A 20,840-nucleotide genomic window follows, 5' to 3' on the forward strand; every position below is an offset into this window, starting at 1 on the left:
CCAATTCCGGGAGAACTTGGGGCTGCAAGGAAGAGAAACTTGCTCAGGCTACCTGAGACAGAAAAAAGAAGGTATATAACTATTGGAAGGACACAGGGGCCTCTCATGGAACCCAAAGACAGCAAAGGTGGTCAGACTTCATGAGTAGCCAGAATCACAGAAATGTAAAGTTACTGGAAACCAAGGAACTAAATAAATGGATATAATTTTGAATTTAATCAACATTGTTTTTTTTTTTTTTACAAACTTCTGAAAGACTTGCATGCCTTGAGATTACAGATATACAGAAAACTGTAAATGGGGAATTAATGTTTAATTATAAATATCTACCGAACACAGATTTATGGCTTTACATATTTACACACATTTCATTTGAAAACAACTGTAAGTTAGATCTTTCTTTTCATCTCACAATAATTCTTGAGAATGCTTGATAATTATGGACAAAGCCACAAGTGTATAACATGGATTAGTCAAATAATTTTAAAAGCAAAGTTAAAGAAAACTTTAAAAAATTTCTACAGGGAAAAGGATATATATTTTTTAATGTTGGGTTTTGATATGTTTGTATGATGCTTAGGGCTACAAAATTCTTAAAATATTTTTGGCAGAGAGAACTGGCTTAGATTGGCTTAGCTGAGCCAATAGATGGGCTTCCTAAGGGTCAGGTGATTATTTCTGATCCAATCAGTTGTAGTGATAGAGGTGCTAGTTGATCAGGTAATGGGGCCTTTTTTTCTTTTGTGGCAGTCCAGTGATACTTCTCTTGAACTAAAATCTATCTTGTAAAGAGATATGTGCACATTGAGAGTCCCTTGGACTGCAAGGAGATCTAACCAGTCCATCCTAAAGGAGATCAGTCCTGGGTGTTCATTGGAGGGACTGATGCTGAAGCTGAAACTCCAATACTTTGGCCACCTCATGTGAAGAGTTGACTCATTGGAAAAGACCCTGATGCTGGGAGGGATTGGAGGCAGAAGGAGAAGGGGACGACAGAGGATGAGATGGCTGGATGGCATCACTGACTCGATGGACGTGAGTCTGAGTGAACTCCTGGAGTTGGTGATGGACAGGGAGGCCTGGCGTGCTGTGATTCATGGGGTCGCAGAGAGTCGGACACGACTGAGCGACTGAACTGAACTGAACTGACACATTACCTAATGCCTAAGAATAACTGTGAGTTGTTTAGGCATTTTGTTTCTCAGCTAACTAGATTCTTCTCATGGCGAATGATTGTTCTGGGTTACTTATAAACAGTTTTCCTTTTGCTTCAGGCTCTGATATGGCCCTGGGTAGAGCTAACAGAACTGGCTGGTGAGGTGGCTATGAAATCAGCAAAAGGAGAAATCAGAGCTGCTCTTCAGTTTGGACCTGAGCAACTAGTTAAATAGTGGTGTGGTTAATCTAATGGGCAATTCTGAAAGAGAAGAGGCTTGGTATGTAGTAATAAAAATCCAGAGTCCTGTTTAGGATAAATCAAGTTTGGGATGCTAGTTAGATACCTATACTGGGGATATCAAGTAAACAGCTAGCAATCTAAGTCTTTCAGGCCTTTTAGGCATCTTGGTTTCTGTCTATATGGCTCTCTATTCTCCTTTCCACAGACCAGCTTTCCTTGGCATCATGGTTTTAGGTGCCATGGTTCTGAGTTGGACCACCATGGTCTGCCAGCTCACCGTTCAGTACCAACTGGCTGACTTATTCTTATGGCACAGTTTCAAATACTGTGGAGACAGTCTGTGACAACTCACCCAGAGGCCAGTGTCCACCAGATTTGATCTCCTCTGGTTGGGTTCACAGAGCATCTAGACTGCTGCTTCAGACTGAGCACAGGATAGGGCAGGAAAGTTGGATATGGAAAGCAAATTTGATGACATTTCCTTGGGAAGTCTTTTATGAACCTCAAGGCAAAAAGTTGATCGTCTTTCCTTTGGTGTTCAATTGCTAAGTCGTGCCCAACTCTTCACGACTCCATGGACTGCAGCATGCCAGGCTTCCCTGTCCTCCATTATCTCCCAGAGTTTGCTCAAGTTCATGTCCATTGATTTGGTGATGCCATTGAACCATCTTATCTTCTGTTTCCCTCTTCTCCTTTTACCTTCAATTTTCCCCAGCATCAGAGTCTTTCCATTGAGTCAACTCTTTGCATCAGGTGCCCAAAGCACTGGAGCTTCAGCTTTAGCATCAGTCCTTCCAATGAATATTCAGGTTCGATTTCCTTTAGGATTGGCTGATTTGATCTCCATGCAATCCAAGGGACTCTCAGGAGTCTTTTTCAGCACCACAGTTTGAAAGCATCAATTCTTCAGCACTCAGCCTTTTTTATGGTCCAACTCTCACATCCATACATGACTACTGGAAAAACCATAGCTTTGACTATGCAGACCTTTGTTGGCAAAGCGATGTCTCTGCTTTTTAATATGCTGTCTCTGTTTGCTATAGCTTTTCTTCCAAGAAGGAAGTATCTTCTAATTTCATGGCTGCAGCACCATCTGCAGTGATTCTGGAGCCCAAGGAAAGAAAATCTGTCACTGCTTCTACTATCCCCCTTTCTATTTGCCATGAAGTGATGGGAACGGATGTCACGATCTTAGTTTTCTGATGTTGAGTTTTAAGCGAGCCTTTTCATTTTTCCTTCCTTTATGCTCCTACAATTCTCAGAGCTTTGTCCCTTCTAAGAGATACTGTAACGGTCTGTTTTCTTGTCTGTCTACTTAACTATACTGTACAATCCTTGAAGGCAGGGGCTCTGAACCTGCAGGAACTAGTACAGACTAGATTCTTGGTAACTATTTGTGGAGGGAATGAATGAATGAATATGTGAGAAAAAGTACCTGCACAAAGTGTGCTTCCTCTGACTTGCTGGAAGGGTTCACCATGATGGAGAAAAATGTAAAAAAACAACAAAGCAAAGCAAAACAGAAAAAAACCAACAAAGAACCTGGAGCCTATGGCACCTCAAACCTGTTATGTACAGGTTTTATAAAACATAACACGTTTTACACTTTTATGTCCTTAGCCCTCAAGGGCTACTTGTAAGCATTTTGAACACCGGATGTATTTATATACATATTTAAATATCAAGTTAGAGAATGTTGGTTCTAGAAGGGATCTTAAGATCCTTTGGTTCAGCTTTTAAAAATTTTTCAGGTAAGAAAGCTAAGTCTCAAAAGGATAAAGGTGACTTTTAAGATCCATAAAGCTTCCAGTCCTTGTTCTATATGAAGTTGCTTTCTCCTTAGAGCAATTATTCATTACTTTTTCAAGGACCCAATGTGAAAGAAATCTGCTGAGAACCATAGATCTCTCTGGGAAACAAACTCTCCCCATGAAGTCCAAGCATTCCTGTTTAGAATCCAAGGATCGAAGGAAAAGAGATAGGGTGCCCAAGAGTAGTGAACCTTAGGCATAAATTTAAATACACTCTTAGCTGGACATGTTATCCAATTTTTCTAAAAGAGAGCAACATTTTACAGAGTTTTTGTGAGAGTAGTTGAGAAGACGTAAGTGCTGCACATAAAAGGTACTCTATAAAATGTTGGTCACATTTTGAAAGACATGGGATTACAAGACTACTCAAAGGACTCCTGAAAAGGCTTTATATAGTCATCTATACAGCAAACCTTTCACTTGAGGGTATCATGAATGTACATGGCAAACTAAACACAATAGGTGTAACTTGCTTTTGTCCACAGAGCACGCAGGTCAATAGAATGAGTGCTGATTTTTTTGGTGACTGACGGAAGAGGATGTGGGCAAAGAGACCTCAGGGGCCATGAGTCTGTGAAAAATCTTAAATACCAGTTGTAAAAGGAAAGTTTGGGCTTTCCAGATGGCACAGTGATTAAAAAAAAAATCTACCTGTTAATGCAGGAGACGAAAGGTGGGTTTGATTTTGGGGGTGGGAAGATCCCCTGCAGAAGGAAATAGCAACCCACTCCAGTATGCTTGCCTGGGAAATCCCATGGAGGGAGGAGCCTGAGGGCTATAGTCCCTGGGGTCGCAAAGAGTTAAGACTGAAGGGCATGCACCTACACACACAAAGAAAGGCTTAAGGACTAGGGCACTTGGACTGAGACAGGAAGGCATGCTCCTGTTTTACAGGCAAAGTCCTTCATTTAACATTTGAATTCTGAGAGAAAGAAAAAAGAAGTCATTCCTGGTCTTGGATGATTCCATACCTCTGCTCACCCAGACATCCCATGTCTGGATTTGCTTCATTTGAACGTCCAGAAGACTCACTGAAATAGGAAGGAAATCACTGCTTTAGTCCTGCAAATTGACTATTCAGTGAAAGAGCCCAAATCTGGAGATTTCCATGACCTTTGGACTCCCTGAATAGACAATGGTAGCAGTTGAGGCTCCAGACTTGTTGGGTGGGAGCTTTTTCCAATGCAAACCCTGTCCAACTCCTCATGCACATTATACTGAGGTGTATTTACAAGTGTTTATGAATGTGAATGAACTGACACCATCGTCCTACCTTAAATAGGATAATGCACACACTTTGCTGGGTGCAGACGAGGCACTCAGTGAATGATGGCAGCTATGATGATGATGATGATGTTGGTATTTTTTCCTTGCTCCATTCATCTTCCATTCTCTTCTTTCCTTGAAGGAACAAGTATATGCTTTGTGAAATCCCTTCAGCCTCCCAAAGAAAATTAAACTAATGGGAGGGTGCCAGGGTAAGGAAACCTCGATTCCCACTCTACAGCTTAACTTGAAAGATAGTTGCATCCCCTCCACCAAGTGTCATCCCTGTCCGTGTCGCTGGAGCCACCTATTTCCCCGGAGTACCTGGCAGCTTTTGGAGGTGGGTACCCGGCAAGGAGCATCGGGAACATGAGATGGAGATAGAAGCTAAGAGACTGTGGCCTCCCGGGAAGAGGCGCTTGAAAACCCCCAGCGCCCGCACCCCGCCCGGGCCGGGCGCTCTCTGCTGCCCCCCGCGGAGGTGCCCGCGTCCCTGCCCCGGCCCCCCTAGCGGCTCCTCGGGAATGCTGGGAATGTGAGTCAGGGCCGCGGAGAGCGAGCGAGCGAGCGAGAGAGCGCGCGGAGCGGCGGGGCTGGGGGCGCGGCGGAGCGCAGGTCTGGCTGCGCCCGCGCGAGCGCGCGTCTCGGGACTGCGGCGGGTGCCGCCCCCTCGGCCGTCGGCCCCGCCCGGCCCGGCGCCCGGCCTCGGCCCTGCGAGCGGCGCCCTTCCTCCTTCGCTGGCTCCCTCCCTCCCCGCCCCGCTCCTCCTTCTCCTCCTCCCGCTCCTGCACGCTCGGGCTCCGGCTCTGGCGCCGGCTCCGGCTCCTCCCGGCCGCCCGGGGCCAAGGAGACGTGAGGTTGTAAAAATCCATGTGGGACGGCCCCGGGGCGAGCATCAGAAAGGTGAGACGTCGGGGCCGGGGCCGCTGGGCGCCCGGCTCCCTCGGGGCGGCCGTTCCGGGGCATCCCTCGTGCCGGGTCCCCCTCACTCGTGGGGAGCTGCAATGCGTTATCGGGGGTAGCCGAGGGGTGAACCACCCGCCTCTACTTGGGCTTGCTGGGGCGGGGGGAAGGATGGGGCGGCCTAAGGGCGGATTTGTCTTGATGTAGAAACCCCCGGATTGGAACAAGTGCACGGCTTCCTCCGGCGCGCGGGCGCTGCTCGCTCGACCCGGCGGCCCGGGCTACCTCCCGCAGTCCCTCCCCGGCAGCCACCCAGACTGCTCTCGCCTTTCTTCTTTTCTGCTCCCCCTCTTTCGCCTGGCTTTCCCCCCTTTTGCCTTTAAGGGTGGGGGTGTTCGCAGGGGCAAGGGTCTCGGGAAATCCCCAGGCAGAACAAAGTAGAGGAAGGTGGAGCCCCAGCCCAGGGGGTGGGGTACCTGGCTGCTTCGGTGGGGTCCGAGGGGAGCGTGTTTAAAAAAAAAAAAAAATCTGTGTCAGGGAAAATGAAGCCGGATTTATTGGCGAGGAGTAGGAGGTGGTGTGGTGGTCCATGAAGACGAATACGATGTGAAATTAAACTGAACGACCTGCTTTCTCTCCCCTTTCCCATCTCCGAATTATACAAGAGAAGGGATACTTAGAGGGTTGTACCTATTCATTTTATTTTTAAATTATTGTCCGAGCCTTTGAAAGATCATCTTAGGACAGTGAAGATTAGGGCTGCTTTGGTGCGGGATAATAAAACAGCTCTCGTAAACTCGGATCGGCCCTGCCTTTTTAATTTTGTACTTAAGGGTCTCTTTTCTCCTTGCCTCAGAGGGAGGGTCCCCTCTGTTACGAGCAGATCGATTTTAGGCGGCTACCTGTCTTTGCTGGATGAAAGGCAATTTACTCCCGGAGCGGTGAATTGTCAGCTCCCTCCGTGATTGACAGCCACACCTGCCACTTATGTGGGCAGAACGGGGACCGCTGGAACCTCAAGAGCCAATCAATGCTTGAGAGAGGAGGGCAGTTCCCACTTGTCATGGTTAGTTTCCTGGTTGGCTTTTTAAATCAGTGGTTTTCCTTAACTATTGGTTTACACCAGGTATGAGGTTCCAGCTGTGAGAGGCAGACAAGCGGGAAGAAAACTCTTCAAAAATGGGCTCAGAAGCAAGAATGCTTCACTTGTATTTGTCACCCCCGTTTTAGTTGTAGTAGTTGGGGGATGCTCAGGCCATTGGCTTAGAAATGAAAATGAACTGAATCTGTATAAAGGATGAAATGGGAGAGTGTGTTGGGGATTAGAATTGTCAACCGATTTCTCTAGAATTGCAGCTGCTTTAGAAGAGATACCATTTACTCTTGAGCTTTCTGGAAAAGGGTGTGGCACTTTGTCTCCTATGGTCAATCTTGCCCTTGTAAAGTCACATTGTTTCTCAGTATACAGTACTTAGCTCTTTGCTCTATGGGGGGGGATTTATAAAGATATTTTCAAAGCAGGCAAACATGCTTTATTTGAACTACCATGAATAGAAGGGATTCTTTTAGTTTTTGATGGTGTAACTCAACTTCTGGAAGTGAAACCTGCCTTCTTCACTTTCAGTTTGGATGTCAGTTTGGAGGTGGCAGTGGGGTCAAGCCAGATGCTTTCTGGAGGGTAGATGAGTTTGCCTTTAAGGTGAATTTGCTTCTAAGATGAGCCATCTTGTTGGTTTGCATCTCTGCTTTAATTAAAGCCTTCACAGTTTGGGAGGGTGGTGTGTGAATCGTGATGAAAGCGTGGCTTTCACCAGCAAGATTTTCAAGGGTGGATGGATTGTGGGTAGAAGACCAGATCCTTCTCAACTCTCTATTAGTGAATGGCTAATTTTTCAATACTCTTCTCCCTTAATTCAGTGGAAAAATTACTGATTGATCCAGAGAGCTGTCGCCTTACAGAAGACGTACCTGAATGTGAATATAAAGCTCTGCATTGAACATATCATGAACAGATTGTGGGCTAGAGTACACTGATTAGAATAGTCCTCATGTAGGAGCCAGGTTTGTTAATTATCATCATCATTATTATTGCATATGCAAGCACTTTAGGGGTACTTTACATGTATTTCCTTTGTTAAATCCTGCAGAGCCCCTATGAGGTGTGTGTGTGTGTGTGTTAGTCACTCAACTGTGTCTGACTCTTTGTGACCCCATGTACTGTAGTCTGCCAGGATTCTCTGTCCATGGGATTCTCCAGGTGAGAATACTGGAGTGGGTTGCCATTTCCTCCTGCAGGGGATCTTCCTGCATTGTGGGCAGATTCTTTACCATCTGAGGAGCCCTTATGAGGTAGGTAGGACTATTATTATCCCCAAATTATAGATAAGGAAACAAAAATAAATTAGGTATATTGCTACAGTTTAGTGTGAGAGTGAGAACTTGAGCCCATGTTTCTCTGATCCAGACCCCGTGACGTTGGGCATGGCTCTGAATTCAAATTCTGGTTCTGCAGTCTGCATGGGTTCAGTCTGGAGTGTGTACTCTTCCAGCTTACATAGGGCTTATTCTGTTAAGAGTCCACTGTGATATTAATGGTCTTTTCACTGTGCTGTTTGCCTTGCCACTTTGAAGGCTCTTTCTTCTACCATCAAGCAAATGAGATAACTTTGTGTGTTGTACATTTCCAGTATGTCAACTCTAGCCCAAAGGAAATTTGGTTCCAGACTTAATGATGACTTCAAAGAAAGTAAAACAAAATAACATGCACACTCTTCCATCTTCCTTGATACCTTAAGGTTCCACCTGGAGTTGTGAATAAGTCTTAGTTGAATACATACTCTTTTCATTTAACTGGCTTTATTTTTTCTTCTCTAAAGGATAGGAATTTTATTTTCTTTTCCACTTACAAAGGGATTCTTTTTAATTAGTGATTAAATATAGTTATGTTTAAAATTATCCTATTAAAACAATATGGCTCTCTTGCTTTTTTATGTAACAAAAGCCACAGACTTTAGCCTTTCAGTGTCTTCTTCCCATTGATGAAACTCAATGGTCATGGCTTGCCAAAATAGGTATCCTGAAAAGTGAGTTTAGATGAATGGTATTGGAGTCTACAAATTCACCTCAATAGATAGTCTTTGATTTTGGTAGCGTTGACTTTGTACAATTAACATTTTTATTTGTTTTACTAGGACTTCCTTTCTGGAGCAGGAAATGGCAACCCACTCCAGTGGTCTTGCCTGGAGAATCCCAGGGATGGGAGAGCCTGGTGGGCTACCGTCTATGGGGTTGCACAGAGTTGGACACGACTGAAGTGACTTAGCAGCAGCAGCAGCAGGACTTCCTTTAATAACCCCTTTTTATCAGCTAATAGCTTAACACGTTGGCTGTCATATGGGAGATCTATCTGCCAGCCAACAGTTGAGTTTTAGCAATGTTTATATTATTCCTTGATACTTTATTGTGATTTTCCTTGTTTTAGAAAGATAGTAGAACAAAAGGAAAACAGAAGCATTGCTATTAATGATAATGTAGGTCTCATAAATTTAAAATAGTTGATCCAAAGATAAAAATCATTAGGTGTACCAAAGACAGAGATGCTTCAATCACTGCTTTTTTATGAAAAAAAAAGGAGCAAAATGAATGATTATGTAAGAAACGTGAAATTATATCAAATGGTAAAAGAAAAATTAATCACCTTTTGCTGTGTAACAAAACTCCTGGACTTACAGCAACAGGTATTTATTCTCACCCTCATGAGTCTGTCTGTTGACTCTTATTTTTGGCTGATTGGGGTTGGGCTCCTGTGATGGCTCTGCTGTAGGTTGTAGCTTGGATCCTGGGCTGTTCCACCTGTGTTCTGGGGCCCAGGCTGAAAGCTACGTGGGGCATACTCTTCTCATGGCAAATCAGTGTATTTAAGAGCCAAGTCAAACTGTACAAGCTAATGTCATTTCCATTAATGATATTTTTGGATATACCAAGTTAGATGGTGAAGCCCAACATCCATGGTTAAAAGTAGACTGCCCGTAGTTGGGGAGAGAATATTTAATGAACTATAATCTGAACTCCTACAATGTGTAAAAAGAATAATTTTTTTTTTTTTAGAATTTTTAAATTTTTTCTTCTCATTCTTGGAGAATGCAGTCTTCCTGTCACTCCTACCCCTATTTTTATGACATATAAACATAGTATTTTGCATTTCAGGAATATACCGTGTTTGATTCCAGAGGATTGACTGTAAAAGCAGGTATGAATATATACATGAGTATATACATGAATTACTTAAATGATCCAGGCACCTACTGTGTTTGAGGGACTGTGCTCAATGGAGTGATGAGCTCAGGAGTTATCGTCTGATATGAATCCTGTTACCATAGAACTTATAAGGAATAGGTGTCAGGAAACACTTTGTAGATGAAATGGCATTTTCCTGCTTCCTTGAAGCAGTGGTAGTGTTAGAGATAGAACAGGGGATATAGTGCAAGTGTAAGGTGCACATCTGGATATAATGAGTTATTCCCTTTGGCTAGAGGGGTGAATAATAAGGTGATAATAACTATAATAATTATAATAATAGTAATTATAGCCTAGCTTTTATTAAGCAGTTAATTATGTGCTAGGTACTCTCCACTCTGTTTAGCACTTTATGTGAAATATATCATTTAATATTTGGATATATTGGTAAATATATCATTTAATATTGGGGTAGGCCTACTTTCTGATTGCCTATCTAGTATTCATTCTCTCCTTTCTCACTAAAGGAACTCCAATTTTGTTTGAGATGGGAATATGCCTGTCTTACACTCCCAAACTCTCTTATGTGAATGGCCACGAAACTCAGGTCTTAATAATGATACTTTGACCCCTTTTTGCTTCTTGCTGTGGGGAATATGGGTGCAGTGCCTTGAGGAGCAGCAGCCAACTTCATTAACAAAGATAAGTTGTTGTTGTTGTTCACTCATGTCTGACTATTTGCAATCCCATGGACTACAGCACACCCGGCTCCTCTTTGCTCCATTATCTCCTGTACTTTGTTCAAATTCATATCCATTGAATCAGTGATGCTGTCTAATCATCTCATCCTCTGCCACCCCCTTCTCCTTTAACTTTCAGCCTTTCCCAGCATCAGGGTCTTTTCCAATGAGTCATCTCTTCACATCAAGTGACCAAAGTATTGCAGCTTGAGCTTCAGCATCAGTCCTTCCAATGAACATTCACGATTTATTTCCTTGAGGATTGACTGGTTTGATCTCCTTGCCGTCCAAGGGACTCTCAAGTGTCTTTTTTTTTTAAATTTTATTTTATTTTTAAACTTTACATAATTGTATTAGTTTTGCCAAATATCAAAATGAATCCGCCACAGGTATACATGTGTTCCCCATCCTGAACCCTCCTCCCTCCTCCCTCCCCATACCATCCCTCTGGGTTGTCCCAGTGCACCAGCCCCAAGCATCCAGTATCGTGCATCGAACCCAGACTGGCATCTTGTTTCATACATGATATTTTACATGTTTCAATGCCATTCTCCCAAATCTTCCCACCCTCTCCCTCTCTCATAGAGTCCATAAGACTGTTCTATACATCAGTGTCTCTTTTGCTGTCTTGTACACAGGGTTATTGTTACCATCTTTCTAAATTCCATATGTATGCGTTATTATACTGTATTGGTGTTTTTCCTTCTGGCTTACTTCACTCTGTATAATAGGCTCCAGTTTCATCCACCTCATTAGAACTGATTCAAATGTCTTCTTTTGCACCACAATTTGAAAGCATCAGTTCTTCGGTGCTCAGCCTTCTTTATGGTCCAACTCTCACATTTATACATGACTACTGAAAAAACCATAGGTTTGCCTGTACAGACCTTTGTCGGCAAAGTGATGTCTCTGCTTTTTAATATGCTGTCTAGGTTTGTCATAGCTTTCTTTCCATGGAGCAAGCATCTTTTAATTTCATGGGTCCAGCCACTGCTCACAGTGATTTTGGAGCCCGGGAAAATAAAATCTGTCATTGCTTCCAATTTTTCCCCTTCTACTTGCCATGAAGTGATGGGACCAGATGCCATGATCTTAGTTTTTTGAATGTTGGGTTTTAAACCAGCTTTTTCACTCTCTTTTTGCACCCTCATCAAGAGACTCTTAGTTCCTCTTCACTTTCTGCCATTGGAGTGGTATCATCTGCAGAGCTGAGATTGTTGATATTTCTCCCAGCAATCTTGATTCCTGCTCGTGATTCATCCAGCCTGGTGTTTCGAGTGATGTACTCTGTGTAGAAGTTAAATAAGCAGGTGACAGTATACAACCGTGTCATACTCTTTTCCTGATTTTGAACCAGTCAGTTTTTTTCATATTTGGTTCTAACTTCTGCTTCTTGACTTGTGTACAGGTACCTCAGGAGATGGGTAGCATATATGAAACATGACAAAGCTGGAACCTGGAAGGCTGTTGGTTTTGATGACATTGTTGAGCCATAGTACAAGCCTAGACTGCCTTTCCCTGTTAAATCAATACTTCTTATTACTTAAAACAAATAACCTCCTTAGTTGTAAGCTACTATTTGTTACTTGTAGTCAAACATAATCTTCACTGATACATATAACTTCTCAAGAGCCTCTGCAAATAGATGCTATCATACCTATTTCAAGGGTGAGAATATGAAAATCAGATTAAGGCATTTGCACAAGATCTAGGATTCATTACTGAGTCATTTTGACTTTTAGGGTCATCATACTGCCTTTGGCTGGGCAGATAAGTACCACAATAGAGACTCTGTTGGAGAAGTAGTTTGGAGTAAAATTGAGGGAGGAAACTGGATTCCAGGCTGAAAAGTTTGAGTTTTATTACTGGGAGAAAGAATACAGCTGGCCCTCAATATATGGAGATTCTGAGTCTGGAGGGTTGACTGTAAGGGACTTGAACATCCTTGGATTTTGGTATCCATGGGCATTCTAGGAGCCAATCTTCTGCAGATACTGAGGGGCCACTGTATAACATGACTTGACAAAGACAGAGACTGGAGTTTGGAGGACCACTGAGACTTAAGTGATGTCACCCAGTGCTTTAGTGTGAATGAAACTGGAGGAAAAGCTCAACACAAAGGTGAGTTGGCAATGTGAGAAGAAACTGGAGCTAACTGAACGCAAATCATAGTCAGCTATTAACATGTTATCTTCTGAGAACAAAACTAAAGTCTTCTGAAGGTTAGTATTAACTTCTACTAATGGTTTCACATTTGCCAGGAAGTAGGGAATGAGTAACATAGAGAACTGTTAATGGGATGTGAATCATTATTTAGTGCAATAGATGGGGACTTCTACTTGTCTGTATCATTTATTGAACCCTTGATGACCTTGTATGACATGATTTTGATCTGGGTCTGGCTCTACTGCACCAGTTAAAGGTAGCAGAGATGAAGGGTAAGGCCAGAGAGTGGTGCAATAGCACAATGAATTCTGTCCGTGGACTTTTTTCCGCATCTGCTAAACATTTTGGTGCTTTCTTAGAGGTGGGGTAGGGTCAATTTAACTTCCTGGGCCTCCTTTCCCCCTGTTTCTCTACTTTATTTAATCTATAAAATAAAGGATTCGGTTTACATTAGTGGTTTTCAAATGTTTTTCAGCTGTAGGAACTTTTGTTTCCTGAATAAAAAGTTGTCTGGACCTTCAGTTTAATATAGAAAAAAGTAGAGTTGCTCTGAAAATTCAAGGCCCGGGTTTATGTAGTCTGGGATGTCTTTATATTGAGGCTACTTCTCTGAAATGCTCCCTACATGTTCTCCCAGGTCCAGGATTATGTGAATCTTAGAGTTGTCCAGATATTTTATTGGAGCATCCTCTTTAACAAATCACTTTGTTATTCCACAGCTTGCTGATTTTAGTATTATCCTGGGTAGAGATTGGTGGTGGACAAGGAGGCCTGGCTTGCTATGGTTCATGGGATGGCAAAGAGTCAGACACGACTGAGCTACTGAACTGAACTGAACTGAGGGTAGAGATTGTTAGTGTTTACCATGGCTACTTTTTCTCTAGGTGTATGTTGAAAGTGACTTGTGTCACCTCTATTTCTAGAACACTTAATTTCCAGTGTGAGACCGTCCAATACTGTCTTCTGCTGTGATGATCATGGCAACGCCTGTGGAGATGGAGCCTCCGTGTGCCATAGTCCCTAAGTTACTAAATGAACAAATCTTCCAGTCAGTTGGCGTTGGACATATAATGTGACTATATGTTATAGTGAAATAAACCTTTGTTGTTTTAAGCTATTGAGATTTTGTGATTGTTTATGCAGCATTTTAAGGAACTGCTCTTTACTAATAGATCATCTTTTAGCAATCTTTAGCATCTTTAGTTTATCTGCTAAACTTTATTTAACTTGCTTTTGAAGTGTCTTCTAGATCAACCTGAGGCCTGGCCAGCTTGTCCTTACTTTGTTCTTAGAAAAATAGAAGGCAGCATGTATATTTACTGTCTGTGTAGGTCTCTGTACTCATAGGTTTTATGATTTGGAATGTTGTTGTTTAGTAGCTAAGTTGTGTCTGACTCTTTTGCGACCCCATGGACTGTAGCCCGCCAGGCTTTTCTGTCCATGGAATTTCCCAGGCAAGAATACTGCAGTGGGTTGCCATTTCCTTCTCCAGGGGATGTTCCAACCTAGGTATCGAACCTGTGTCTCCTGCATTGTAGGTAAATTCTTTACCCCTGAGCCACTGGGGGAACCCCGTGAATTGGAATACTTAACTATGTTTGCTGCTACTGCTAAGTCGCTTCAGTCGTGTCCGACTCTATGCGACCCCATAGACGGCAGCCCACCAGGCTCTGCCATCCCTGGGAGTCTCCAGGCAAGAACACTGGAGTGGGTTGCCATTTCCTTCTCCAATCCATGAAAGTGAAAAGTGAAAGTGAAGTCGCTCAGTCGTGTCTGACTCTTCGCGACCCCATGGACTGCAGCCTATCAGGCTCCTCCATCCATGGGATTTTCCAGGCAAGAGTACAGGAGTGGGTTGCCATTGCTCTCATGTTAAAAAAAAAGTCCAAATAAATATTGTGTAGCACACCTTACTTTTTTAAAAAAAAGTGTTTAATTTAATGCCCTATTGCTTTTTAAGATAATAGAACCTCAGTGGCTCAGGAAAGAATGATTGTTTTCAGTTACCATAATAATGGCTACTGTGGATTGAGGGCTCATTCATTGATTTGTGAAATATTTATTGAGCATCTACTATGTGATAGGTACTGAAGCTATATGGATGAACCATAGATAGTTCCTCACTTGGAGCTTACACTGTAGTTGGGGTTTGTGAATAAGTTTTCTCTGTTCTATGAAGGATACCAGTTATGAGCATTTACTGTGTGGTAGGTGTTTTATATTCCTCATCTCATAGTGCCTATAATGGTAGGTATATAATCACCATTTTATAGGTGAGGAAACTGAGACTCAAAGAATTTGATAACCTATGAAGGCAAGAATTTTTGCCTTTTACTTAGAAGGCAAAGTGCTTATTTGCACTTTAACCCCCAGTGCTTAGTAGAATCTTTGATACATTGTGGTTGCTAAATAAGTATTTGTTGATTAAATAAATGAGCAGAGGAACTTGCTTAAAGTTCATGTCGTGGGAAAGCGAGAACTTGAACCCACATCTGCCTGACTCTCAGGCTGTTGAATTATCACTGGGTGTAGTAGGAGAGTGTTTTCACATGGTAACAACAGAAGCAACCACTGAGCCCCACCAATGTCAAGGAAAAGGCACCAGCAAGAGCCAGATTGTCTCTTTTTTATGGGTAGGGCCAAATTCTCTGCATGAATCGCTACTCACTGTGTCTCAGCTGGGGAAATTCGAGGCTACTCTCTCACTGACTTAATTGCTGATGTAATTGGTTACCCCTGTGTTGGGCCAGTTCAACTTCTGCTCTAGCTGGATTTCCTTAGCACTTGACTGGCCTTGTTTCCCAGGACTGTGCCTCAAGTTCTGCTTTTAACATCTTGCACATCCCTTCTCCACTTTCATTTTTCAGATGTGTTTCTTTGAAGTTCCAGGAAATCTCTAGTTGCTGGCACCTAGTGGGCACTCAACGAAATTAAAAGGGAGAGCGAGAGAAGAAAATAAAGGCAGCCAGCACTTTTAGGAAGGAACTAAGTGATGACTTTTTCCTGGAAGTTAATGGTGAGATTGCAGCTCCAGCAGATGGGGAGGATGGGTTGGGTTGCTGGGTATATCTGGGGTAGGTACACCTGTCGATGGAAGTCCAGTGGCAACATTCATAGATGCCTTATACCAGCAGCTCTCTCTGGGGTAGGTACACCTGTAGATGGGAGGCCAGTGGCAACGTTGATAGACACCTTATACCAGAAGCTCTCTCTGGGGTAGGTACACCTATAGATGGAAGGTGGGTGACAATGTTCATTGCTGCCTTATACCAGCTCTCTCTGGGCTAAGTATACCTATAGATGAAAGGCCAGTGGCAATATTTATAGATATCTTATACCAGAAGTTTTACTTTGCTGTGTTTTCTTCAAAGTCTATATTTTGCTCTCTTACTTCTCCTGTGTATGTGCAGTGTGTGCACACACATCTATGTGTATGCATGGGAGTCTAATAACATTCCATCTTTCTTCCTGCCTTACAGCTTTCCACCCCTAAAGGTAGTTGTCATTCTGTGATTTCAGAATATGAATGAATCACAGGCAGCAAAGTGCCTTCCCCTGTAAGTGTATTAAGAGCACACTATTAATTCAAGGCAACTTCTTAGTGGTTCAGAAGACAAGAGCTTGAATGGGAATTGAGCAGTGTGTTCTTTAAGAATACACTCAGATCCTTCTGCAAACTGTGAGAGGCTTTCCCTTAAAACAGTATGGCTAATTATAGCAAGAAAGGGCAGGGTTTTATGTAAGGAATTATACCAACTTGTGCTCAGTAGTTACTGTTCTATGTAGCAGGTTTCTCTAAAACAAGGTGAGAGTGAAGGATGGCAGTACATCCTCTGTGGGCCCAGAGTGATTGAAAGTAGGGCCCCAAGGTGATTTGGAGTCTGGGGGCTGCTTTGAGGGTGGAGAATAACACTCTGAAGGTGGAAGGCTGAGTGGTTCCGTAAGATGTGAGATTGGTCTGATCTCTAGTTATATTCTTGGTCAACCTGGTGTAGATGCCAGACTCCTACCATGATGGCTTTCTTGTTCCTGTTTTAAGTCATGTTAGCCATTCTGCCTTCCTGCTGGCTGGCTCCAAGCTAACTGCCATCCCTGGAGAAGCAAGGCTCTGGTTCAAAGGGCAGGATCCTAGTGGAGCAGTGTTGTTGATCCTTTTCCACGTTTAGCTCTCAGGAGAGGGCTTTAGATGTGTTTTCTTTCCTCCTGGTGATTGTTTTTTGTTCATTTTGGGTAAAATTCCCAAATTCCCTCTACACTCTCCCCCACCCCATTTTGGTTCTCTAGCCATCTTGTGGGGAGAAGGCAATGGCACCCCACTCCAGTACTCTTGCCTGGAAAATCTCATGGATGGAGGAGCCTGATAGGCTGCAGTCCACTGGGTCGCTAGGAGTCAGACACGACTGAGCGACTTCACTTTCACTTTTCACTTTCATGCATTGGAGAAGGAAACGGCAACCCACTCCAGTGTTCTTGCCTGGAGAATCCCAGGGATGGGGGAGCCTGGTGGGCTGCCGTCTATGGGGTCGCACAGAGTCGGACACGACTGAAGCAACTTAGCAGCAGCAGAAGCAGCAGTCATCTTGTGTCTGAAACTTCTCCATGGGGGGATGCAGGAGGTTGGGTAGCAAATGGGGTGAAAGCTTGGCCTTCTTAGAAGCTCATTGAAATAGACCCCGTTAGATGCTGGGTGAATACAAAAGCCCCTGAGTGTCAGTAACTGCTGTTCATCAGGCTCGCAAGCATGGAGCAGTTAGTAGGGGTGTGTAAGGAAAATTCTTTCCATTCTTGTTAAGCCTGAGAAAGAACTATCTTCATACACAGACTTTGAATACGTTGACAGGACATCCTTAAAATCAGCAATGTGAATAGTTACTTAGAATAACTTCAGAGCAGATTCTTTTGGATATAGAGATGTGAGCCCTGACCTGTGAGTCAAGAGACCTAAATTCTATTCCTGGCTTTACCACTAGCTTTCTGCTTATTTTTCTCTTTCTTGATATATATCAAAATCATCTGGCCCTTCTCCAGGTCTAAACTAATTTTTTTTACAGCATATTTTTTGGCAAAGGATCAACTAAGTAACTGCGATTTTATTAATGACTTTGTCCTGGAAAACAAAACTGGCCAGTATGCTTTCATGATGGACTTTATTAACAAAGAGTTAAGCCATTATATTATGTATTCACTCTATATGTGTGTGCTTGCTTCATGCCAGCTCTCTGCTGGCACAGGGGATGCAGCTATACAGAGCAGGTGATTTTGAGGGGCTCAGGGGGGAGGGCCTGAGCCTTTAGTGGGGGACTAAGCAAGTAAGCAGGCTACTGGAGTGGGAGCTCTTATGGGGGAATACCCAGGCTGTCTTCCTCCAGGAGAACTGAGGAGATTCATGGATGAATGATGGAGGGAGATGTCTAGAAGAAGGTTAACACCTAAGGTGAGGTAGAACAGGAAGTGGAGTTAGCTAGTGTGGACTTGGGTTTTGATGGTACAGTAACAGAGGGAAGAGTCCAGATCCAAAGATGAACAAGAGATTGGAAGTTTGGGGGCTTGGGGATATTAAAGTAGACCTGTGGAGCTGGAAATTAGCTTGGCTTGGGGTGGCGGCTGGTGAGAGAGGCCAGGAAGAGTAACAGCCATTAAGACTGTAGCTTAACCATCAAAGGGTTTCAGTAGGGGAATGACACAGTCAGAGATGCTGAATTCTCTTTATTCTTCCTTCATTCCACTTTCGTGGCAATAACTACCTGCTTCTGGTATTGGTGGGAGTATGGAATTTGACACTGGGTATTAGCAGGATGACCTGGAAAACAATGGAAAGATTATGAATATGGTCTTGGGAATCCTAGCAGTGTCCACCCTGATTTCATTGACCAAACACACTTTCTGCAGGTGAAGATGCTCCTGATAAAAGATCCAGAGTGGGATGTTGTTTTTTGAGCATCTCTGTGGATGTTGTGGGAGAAGGCAATGGCACCCCACTCCAGTACTCTTGCCTGGAAAATCCCATGGACAGAGGAGCCTGGTAGGCTGCAGTCCATGGGGTTGAGAAGAGTCGGACACGACTGAGCGACTTCACTTTCACTTTTCACTTTCATGCATTGGAGAAGGAAATGGCAACCCACTCCAGTGTTCTTGCCTGGAGAATCCCAGGGAGGGGAGCCTGGTGGGCCTGCTGTCTGTGGGGTCGCACAGAGTCGGACACGACTGAAGCAACTTAGTAGTAGTAGTAGTAGTGGATGTTGTGTGGGATCAGGTTCTTTTCAGTGAGTTTTGAGCAGAGCACAGAGTATAGATCTTGTTTTAAAATGTTTGCAGTTAATGGGTGCAATTAAACAGACTTTGTTAGACCAATCGAAGGAAATAGTTGAAGTAATTCATAGTGTACGGCTTCTGAAAGTGGTGTAAGAAAGTTCATGAGTGAAAGTGTTCTAATTATTCTGTGAGATGTACAAGACTGAGAGTTATGTGCTGAAATTGTTTTCAGTGTGCCATATATCTCAGCAGCCTATGACTTTACTTCTGTATGATTTTTGTAGTCTAGATGGTAGCATGATAAACTGTCTTTCATATATTAATCTTGACTTCTGTGCTTCAGCTTGTAAATCAACATTTGAGCTGCTATATCATGGCCTTACCTGCTAAAAAATAGTTTTATAGAGTTGACCAAAAAGTTTGTTCAGGTAAAAACCCTTGGTCAACCCAACAGTTCAACAACATCACCATGTTTGTATAGCAGAGTTTTTGTAATCATTTGAGTGTTTCTTTAATCTTCTCATTATTTTATAAAAGTAAGTGGAAATGGAAAAACAGACAGTAATAAGGTGAGAAATATGAGCCTCATAAACATAATGTAATTGAGGCAAAGATGACACTATTAAAAATGCCCAGTGTAGATGGTGTGTACTCAGTCAGAGGCTGTGGACTTAAGGTGACCAACTCTATTTAGTTGTGAGGGATAAGAAAGAAGATACGGGCTATGGACATAGGGAATTTTGGAAAAAAGCTTTGTGGGTAATGATAAAAATCAACATGTAACTTGGGATTTTGTCACTTATTGGTTTTGGAGAACAGAGCTTCCCTTTTTAACATAACTGTTGTCAACTTTTTGTTCAGCTTTAAATAACTGTTTGTTCAGCTTTAAAAATATACATGTATATTGAGAAAGGTATTTTCTGCAAAAGTAATAATAGTAATTGAACTCACCAGTCTTATGTAGAAAAGTCCACCAGGGCTGGACTCTTTTGGTTTGCTTAGTGGCATTGTTGGTCATAGTGCTTAACAAAATTCACTGTCTTTTGGCAAACCAGTAAAGATAAACCAAAGAAAATACAATGGACCTAGCAAAGGATATACCTCAATGGATTTTCATGATTCCATGGTTTCCTTTGGTACACTGTGGAACAGAAAAAGACTAAATACATTTTCAGTTCAGTTCCGTTCAGTCGCTCAGTCGTGTCCGACTCTTTGCGACCCCGTGAATCGCAGCACGCCAGGCCTCCCTGTCCATCACCAACTCCCGGAGTTCACTCAGACTCACGTCCGTCGAGTCAGTGATGCCATCCAGCCATCTCATCCTCTGTCGTCCCCTTCTCCTCCTGCCCCAAGTCCCTCCCAGCATCAGAGTCTTTTCCAGTGAGTCAACTCTTCGCATGAGGTGGCCAAAGTACTGGAGTTTCAGCTTTAGCATCATTCCTTCCAAAGAAATCCCAGGGCTGATCTTCTTCAGAATGGACTGGTTGGATCTCCTTGCAGTCCAAGGGACTCTCAAGAGTCTTCTCCAACACCACAGTTCAAAAGCATCAATTCTTTGGCACTCAGCCTTCTTCACAGTCCAACTCTCACATCCATACATGACCACAGGAAAAACCATAGACTTGACTAGACGGACCTTTGTTGGCAAAGTAATGTCTCTGCTTTTGAATGTGCTATCTAGGTTGGTCATAACTTTCCTTCCAAGGAGTAAGCGTCTTTTAATTAATAGAAGCAAGGTCAGATGCTGTAAAGAGCAATATTGCATAGGAACCTGGAATGTCAGGTCCATGAATCAAAGCAAATTGGAAATGGTTAAACAAGAGATGGCAAGAGTGAATGTCGACATTCTAGGAATAAGCGAACTCAAATGGACTAGAATGGGTGAATTTAACTCAGATGACCATTATATCTACTACTGTGGACAGGAATCCCTCAGAAGAAATGGAGTAGCCATCATGGTCAACAAAAGAGTCCGTAATGCAGTACTTGGATGCAATCTCAAAAACGACAGAATGATCTCTGTTTGTTTCCAAGACAAACCATTCAATATCACAGTAATCCAAGTCT

At 43.1% G+C, this 20,840-nt stretch overlaps 1 protein-coding gene across 2 annotated transcripts in view; it reads left to right on the forward strand.

The window, feature by feature from the left end:
• The first annotated feature begins 5,187 nt into the window (after positions 1–5,187).
• The window catches only part of ERC2 (ELKS/RAB6-interacting/CAST family member 2), a 990,200-nt gene continuing 974,547 nt past the window's right edge, over positions 5,188–20,840 (forward strand). The window contains exon 1 of one of the 2 annotated variants that reach the window (XM_070776467.1): positions 5,188–5,379. The gene's annotated coding sequence lies outside the window, so the exon portion shown is untranslated. The remainder of the gene's footprint in view (positions 5,380–20,840) is intronic. The other variant, XM_070776466.1, reaches the window with a different exon arrangement.

The sequence above is a fragment of the Bos indicus genome, chromosome 22, assembly GCF_029378745.1.
Source record: "Bos indicus isolate NIAB-ARS_2022 breed Sahiwal x Tharparkar chromosome 22, NIAB-ARS_B.indTharparkar_mat_pri_1.0, whole genome shotgun sequence".
NCBI classification, from domain to species: domain Eukaryota; kingdom Metazoa; phylum Chordata; class Mammalia; order Artiodactyla; family Bovidae; genus Bos; species Bos indicus.